At 46.3% G+C, this 7,932-nt stretch overlaps 1 long non-coding RNA gene across 1 annotated transcript; it reads right to left on the bottom strand.

The window, feature by feature from the left end:
• Nucleotides 1-5,494: 5,494 nt before the first annotated feature.
• Nucleotides 5,495-6,863, bottom strand: LOC121091761. The gene is made up of 2 exons (XR_005829034.1): nucleotides 5,972-6,863; nucleotides 5,495-5,649 (listed from the first exon to the last, which is right to left on the bottom strand). It is a non-coding gene; the product is annotated as an uncharacterized LOC121091761 (long non-coding RNA).
• Between the last annotated feature and the right edge of the window lie 1,069 nt (nucleotides 6,864-7,932).

Genomic DNA, 7,932 nt, shown 5'->3' with positions numbered 1-7,932 from the left:
ATCAGTACTTGCAGATACATTTAAAACAGCTGCAAATATTTTTTAAATTATGTAAAAGTCCCAAACACTTTGAAAAGAATATTAATATCCCTTTAAAACAGCAGTGTATTATATTAAATTAAGGATAGGAATTTAGAGAACAAAAAAAATATGTTGTTAGCATTAACATTTTCACTGCTTTCAAATGCAGTCGCCTGAGATAAGGCTTAGAATTATTTTGGTTAAATTTAAAAGCGTTACGGTGTTTTCACATTTAGACGACAAAGCAGATAATCACACATACAGATTACAAGGAACGGTTTGTGTTCACAAAGCTCAACTGATTTTTTCCCAACTATTTGATGATATATATATTTATATACATATCACCTCTTCCTACACTCTTGCCTTTTTTCTATCTGCAGATCATCATAGTGACAATACCATTTGTAGTGCAGATGGAGATGCTGTTTCTGTTACTGCTGCCTCCACAGTCTTTGTGCAGCCATAAAAAAATCAAAAAAATTACCTTGAAGGGATTTTCAGAAGTTATCTGGCAAGGGGAGGTATCAGTGCTTGCAACGAACCTCTCAACCATCTTCCTGCGATGGCCTTTTCACATCCATAACAGGGAGGCTGGTAGCAGGCAGGGAAGCTACGGGGCATGAGTGGCTCTATCTGTCCCCTGTACCAGATTCTCAGAGGAAAGAAAAATACTAATTAGTTCTTTTCCCTGGCACATGGGAGCAATGCCATAGCAACAGGAGTATTGACACTACCAAAGGATCCCTACAAAGGTACTACAGGAAAGTGCTGAAGTGTAATGGGTCTCCAGGCCCAGGTGCAAGTGTTTGCAGGTCCTGGCCAAGAAGCAGAATGGGAAATTTCTGCAGTCATCACACCCTGCCATACCTGCCAGTATTTTCGGGGAACATCTGCTCTGCAAAAGCAGGAGGAGTAATGTCTTGAATGAGAGTCCAAAAGAAAAGAGAAGGGGACAGTGAGAAAGAATCCAGGAGAGCTGAAACACCACGCTCTGAAATGGTCGTACAAAAACATGCATATGCAAAAGTGACTGCAACTTGGAAATGCATTTCCTGGCTCTCCAGTCAACCATTGGTTTTAGTTGTAAGAGACGCCCAACATGTAACTTGGACGTAGCATAGGCCCCTTGAGCGAGTGCTTTGCTACCTTTCTTCTGGCTGTTTCTTTTGTTGTGGACTGTAATGTCATGTCTTTTGGTCAGGTGTATACAGCTCCCCTTTCTCCCTCCTAGCATGGACTAAACCCATGAAAAATAACAGGGAGGATGGGCAAAAGAGGAAAGGATAAAGCTGATTCCATGTGCTAATTCCATTGCTTGGGACTCGTGGGCTGTTACTACTTTTCATATTTTTCTAGGAATAAACAGCTAATAAATACAGACTTCATGTCCCATAAATAATATTCTGTTTGTCAGCTCAGTCAAAGAATAATCAATAGTTAGTGCATGAGACTTTCTAGTATAACAAAATAAGCTCTGCGTTTACTTTTCCCAGAGATGCCTATGAATTCTCCACTTCATTCGTCCCTACCTAAAATACGATTTATACTGTCCCAAAAACCAACCAGTGACTTAGTTGCAGGCAGCTGGATGCCTTCAAAACTTTTGGAAACAAGACCTAGACCTAAATAATTCCCACATATGTGAAGGCTCCCTTACCACTTGGTCAATCATGATGCAAGCCCCGGTCAGAAGCCGCCTGCAGTCCTTGGCTGTCTCCTAGTGCTAAGTCCTTGCTAGGACTTCATCTTGTTGGAGCAGCTTTTGGATATAACTGCCTTGGTGGTGTGTCAGCCCCTCCTGACACCAGCATTACTTCTCTGCCAGGCCCATGGGGTTACAAATATTGGAGGTCTGAAATCACTCCCAAAACACTGCGAGCTGCAAAATGCAGAGCCCAGTGTCCACGCGAAGGATAAAGCATTGCATCAACTCTCACTGAGAGTTGGTTTGTATCAGCCTCTGAAATTAACCTCTGATTTATCTGAGATTGGAAAAATGTTAACCTGGAAAAAAATATCATTATCAAACTATCAGATAACTCTTCAGTGTTCACAGTGACCAAATGTCACAGGCATTACTCCGTAAAAGGTTGATGAGAGGGGGTCTGTTATTGCCCAGTATCTCACCCTGAGAGCACAGAGCCTCTTCGCTATCGATCAACTGCTTCAGATCTACCTACCATCTCTGAACGCCCCATTTTGGAGTGGCTCAGGGTGTCTCCATGTACTACAAGCATTTTGGCATGCCTCTCCTCACCATTTTGCTCCACCCAAAGCCTGGCAGGAGCAATGCTCAGGTTGAACAGTCCCCATAAGGCCCTTTCTTGGCTCAAATCTCTCTCCTGATTGACCCACCAGTGGATCTGCCTCACTTCTGCTGCTCAGTGGTGGAAGATGGCCTGCAGACAACAGTCTTTACAGGGCTCAGCTTTCAGTCCTTACAGCAGCACCTTCACCACTGGGCAGGGAGTCTCCTATTCAGCCCTACAGACCAACTGAGGAAGATTTATTTTTATCTGTAACTTTTTAACTACTCAAGTGTTTCACTACTTCTGCTCTGCTTGTTTGGAAAGAGGCAAAGCAACATATTCAGTGCATCAATTTTTTGCTTTTCACCTCTATCTTCCACCTCATGGGTGGCACTTATCAAATCTGCTTTTGCACCCGTACCTAATTTAAAGGTTATAGTCCATCCATTAACATGGGAAACACCACCCAAGAGGCAGAGCAGGAATATTAACATAGTTCATTAACTGTGCTCTAAAACATAAATTTAAAAAAAAAAAAAACCCACAAAACTTATAAACAATGCATCTCATTACATATCTCAGCACAGGGGCACCGTTTCTGGCACCACAAACTCCTGCCCTGGGTTTCCCTTGAGCCCATCTCCTTCATGTGTGCAAAAACACTGTGATTCAGCATTAGGATGCTTTTTGTGTGACATTCCCAGAAACCCCAATAATCTCCACTCTGGCCTTCCTCATTCAACTGAATTATTTGCCCTTCTTTGGGCATATAGTCTAGTGTTTCTCCCCTCTTTTGTCCACAGTACCCCTATGTTCTTCCCTCTCCACCCCTTGCATGCCACAAGGGCGCCTTCCCACTGCAGAGGGAAAGCTCTCCTTGCCCCTCAAGCTTCCCCCTCCAAGGCTCTGGAGCAGTAGCAGAAAGCTCTGCACAGGAGGCACCCAACTCCTTCCCAAATTCCCCCAGGTCTGAGCAGATGCTCTGTTGCCCCTCAGCTCAGTGCACAGCTCCTGGGCTCACTGTGCAATGCTGATCAGCTCTCCCTCTCTCACCCATTGCAACCAGTCTACAGGGTTTCACACCCCACAAGAAGCGGCACAGAGGAAACCACCAAATACACCCAACACATGACCCACCAGAGCAATGAGCAGGTCTCACAGGAGGAGCTGAAATTTGCTGCGTCTGCATGTGGAAACAGCCCTGCTATCTGTACATGTGGTTACCTGGCAATTCCAATGGACAATTTTTGGATTATAATTCCATTAGCTGCTCAGCTACCAATTCTTACAACCTATCCCTGCCAAGAAAACTCCAAGAGAAATAAAATCCCCTGAAACCCCTGCTCACAATGCTCCAGCTCAGGGCTTGGCAGCTTCCTTCCAAAATTAAGTGATTAAAGCAGTGCTAATGAGACATTCATCACCTGCACCTTTTCCCTTTAAAATAAATATGCAGGGCTGTGCATTACAGGTGCATGCAAAATTGCTTAAATAGACATCTTTGAAGCACAGGAAAAAAAAATAAAGGACATTCTGGCAAAAAGTTCCCAAAATACTTGAAAATATAACTGAATAAATAACTCTTCTTTTGGACTGAAATCTGCAGACCTTAGCAGATGTGTTCAAGCTAAACCAAATATCCAGGGAACTGGATCTCCTTTCTGATGAGAAATAATGAAGAGCACTGCACTGGCAAAGAGACAGGCTGGAGGAACCTACTGGTCTTTTCCAGCTCTGACTTCCGTGATAGCTTGGAGTTATCCTTAGGCATTGGCTTGATCCATCAATGAAGTTATTTATTGCGAACCCGGGCCCCCAGGCTGCCAAGCCTACATCCATATTGAAATGGAAGCATTCAAACATTCACCGAGTGAATAGGATTATTGGGTAGTTACAGTCAAGCACGTGCCCGTGTCTTTGCAGGAGTGGAAGCACTGTAAAGATGACTGTATATAAAGGGGGGTGGGGGGTAAAAATCCTCTTAGGAAGAGGTGGTTTTGGAAAAATACGGGGGCCATTTTTTAAAACTTTTTTCTAATGTTTTAAAAATGCCACCGTGGAGGTGTTGGCTTAAATTATTAGGGAAAATACTAAGGCAAATAAAGAAATCACATTCCACAGACCTGCATGGAGGTGTAAAGGGGATATTTTCAGTGGGGCTTTTTTTTAGGCCATGCTATAACAGTACCTGCCATTGTATTTGCAGGGCAGGGTGTAAAATCTGCTTACGGGATTTTTAGCTGCACTGCTATACTTTGCAATCCTTTCTGTTGCAGGGTTCTGCTCCTCTGAAGGTGAAGTCCACGGCTAAACCCTTTTGATCAACAGCAATGGAAGCAGGAGCAGGCCCTGAGTTTGTAAATATTAACTTATTTCAAATGTCAGATTATTTACTCTCCGCTCTTATAATGACCCAGGCCAAATGGACGGGTTCCAAGTTTGTTAACAATAGCTGCTGGCCGGGACAAGCCGTAGCAAAGGTTAAATCCTGTTTGCCTTACTGGAGCATGGAGCCCCATTGACTCCAGCAGCACCGGCAGCTTTGGGAGAGTGACAGGCTTTGACACCGGGACCTGCCCCCAGTTTTGTGGGATGCGGAGAGCCCCAGGAGACCCTCAGGCACCACACCAGGGTCTGAATGGTGCCTCCAGGCACAGAAGCAAGACGTGCTACGACAAGCCAGCCTGGGTTTGTCACCACCAAGGACAGCATTTGCTGGCACAGCCTCGTGCAGGCAGCGGGTCCTTTGCTACGACTCTTGCACGGGGCAAACACAGCTCCCTCCCTGCCACACCACCCGGGCACAACCACCCAAAGCTTTGCTACGGGGCTGCGTCTCCCTTGCTGGAGGCAGTGGTGGCCACAGTGGGGATCTCAGTGGGGGAGACAGAGATTTGTGTCTTCATGTGCGCATCGACGGGTAATGCAATGGAGGTGATAATGCACAATATCCTTTGTAACAGCACTCTTTGTAGTCAAGATAATGCAAGTAGATGTATTTGGCATGCACCTGAAAACTGAAAAGGTGTCCGTTACCTTGTACAGGACTTCTCTGCATGATGTCCCCTTTTGTTCTCTGGGTTGTCACATGCCTGCCTCTGCAGGCTGGAGATGGCCCACAGCATCCCCACAGAGGGTTGGTTATTACACTCACACACAAATGCACAAGGGCCCTGCCACAAGTCTAAGCATGAATAAAAAAACCACAACACACACACACATTTTATGTTACACTTCTTATTTTTATATGCATATAAATTATATATATGTAAAATATATACGTACATACCCAAGGAATCTTCTTCTGTGCTGTCGTTACACAGCTCCTATCTTGCTCCATGGTACCTCCATTGCATTATACCGCTGTTGCATGGCCCTGTGAAGGCAGAAAGCCAAAGAAAGACTTGGGGACCTGTAAAGCTCTGGGAGGGATGGACCCCACTGTCCCCAAGGCACAAGACACCCCTGTCTGTGAGATCAGGTCTTCCCTCCGTATTGGTCAATCACGAAATAGCAAGCAGAGGAGATCAGTTGCCATTTGACCACAAATCTCCAAATTCACACAAGAAACAAGCACTGGGTGGCAAGGCTGTGGTGGACCACTCCAAAACACCCTTGGCGGGGAAGGGGGAGTTGCTTGCGCCGGAAGAGGCGCATCTCCGCGCAGCAAAGTAGGAACAGCAGTGGTACTGACTCACCTTGCAGGCCTTCCTCAGTCTGTGCATTGTCCTCCTCTTCCTCCCCAGTCTTCTTCCTCCCTGCCGTTGCTGCTGCAACAAAACATGCTGATCTGTCAGGGCACACAGCGTGCTTTGCCCAGGGTGACCCACACAGATGGCTTGCAAAGGAAGCACTCGCAGAGGAAAGCCAAGTGGCCCACAGTGCAGTTTAGTCAGAACCGCTCATGTCTAGAGACATTCCTCCCTTGATTAGGAAGGTTGAGTGGGAGCCAGGGGTGGGTCAGCGATCTCCTTCCTGCGGCTGCAGCCATTCCTGCTACAACTTGAATCACACCTCTCGGAGACACTCTCGGGTCGGGCACAGGAAGTTCACGGCTGCAAACGCGCAGGCGGGGAAGGGGGAAGAGTGTGGGGATGGAGGGAAGTTCACCGGGGTTCAGCCAGAGCTGAGTCCGGAAGAACAGAGGTCTGATAAAAAGGAGAGAGGAATTGCAATGGATGTGACCCCCTGGGACTCATCTCTTCTCCAGCCGGTGCAAGGTGCCAGGTACATTGAGAATGAAGAGACAAGCTCCAGCAAGCTCACAGCTTACAGTGGCTTGAATAAAAAAATGGTAAAGACCCACTGTTACACCTCACCTTGATGAAAAGCGAAGTCTCCAGGTCAGAGCATGATAGTTCTCATCTCCTTTGGTACCCCCTTGCAAACCGCCCTACTGAACTTGGACAAGTTTGCTGCGATCCACATACCGTGCACTCTGCAATATAGGAAAGACTAAACAAACTTCTCCAGGCAGCCAGGGTCAAGCCATACCATTTTCATCACCAAAGCCAAGAAGGAGAAGATTGCACTTCCTAGCAGGGAGAAAAACCAAGGCAGCAGAACAAAAAAAGGACAAGGGAAGTGTTACTCAAATTATCTCCACAGCAAGTGGAGGAATCAGAGTCCAGAGAACAAAGAGATCAGATGACCAGATGGGACAGATCAAGCTGACCACAAAGCCTCTGTTCAACATTTTTTTGACAACTGCCAGAGCCATATGTTCATGAGGATTGTGGAGTAACCAGGAAGGGCATGTGGACTTGGAGAGATCCCAACCACGGTTGGAGCTTCATAGATGCAGGGTATGAGCCAGGGCACCTTCAGGGTGTGACCCAAATCATAGCCCTGCATCCTGTGAAGGGAAAGAAGCTGGTAGATCATTTAGCTCACCTCCTTGACGGGCTCCAACCAGCCCTTCTCCTGATTTTCCTGGTGTTTGGTCCATCACTAATGAGCTATGTTCTGGGGGGAATTCTTAGGTCATTTATTTTGCATCGTGTCTTCTAAGAGAGGTAGCAGGACTATGGTGAATTAGGAAAGCAGACAGACAGCATCAAACAAAGCCAAGGACAGAGGGACCATGTCTGTGTGCACAAAGGATGGGAGGGACTCTTTCTGCCAGCTGCCCCATGAACGTGAACATTCATGAAAGGCAGAAGTGGCACATCCCAAATAGCCAGTCATGCCCTTTGTGCAATGTCCCTATAAAAAACACACTTTCCTCATTTATTTTGTCAGCTGCACTCTTGATTATTTAGCACATTCCAAGGAGTGCGAGGAAATACGACGGATGACGTTCTGCAAAAGTGAAGGTGACAGCTTTCAAGAGTGACGAGTAGTGGCGGTTACCCCACTAGAGATATACACAGACACTCAGCCCTGCCCTGGAAACATGCAGTTTGTCACCCACTAATGAGTGGTCCCTTTAGGGTGTCTACTATATGTGGCAAACTCAAGACCCTCCTCAGCAGGATGCAGGACCAACCTGCCACAACTACAGGCAGTAGGTTTTGCCCCTTTACAATGGAGTGAGAGAATTTAGCCCCATAATATTGCTTAATTTTTGCCCTGACATGAGTGACCAAGGGACCATTTCACACTGTGAGTTTTCAAATTGGCCATGGGCTTTGACAGAGCCTTGGAGCCTTCCTGCAAC

Source organism: Falco naumanni, chromosome 7 (genome assembly GCF_017639655.2).
Source record: "Falco naumanni isolate bFalNau1 chromosome 7, bFalNau1.pat, whole genome shotgun sequence".
Taxonomy (NCBI): Eukaryota; Metazoa; Chordata; class Aves; order Falconiformes; family Falconidae; genus Falco; species Falco naumanni.
The sequence above is the reverse complement of the archived record's forward strand: the minus strand, read 5'-3'. Positions and strand labels throughout refer to the sequence as shown.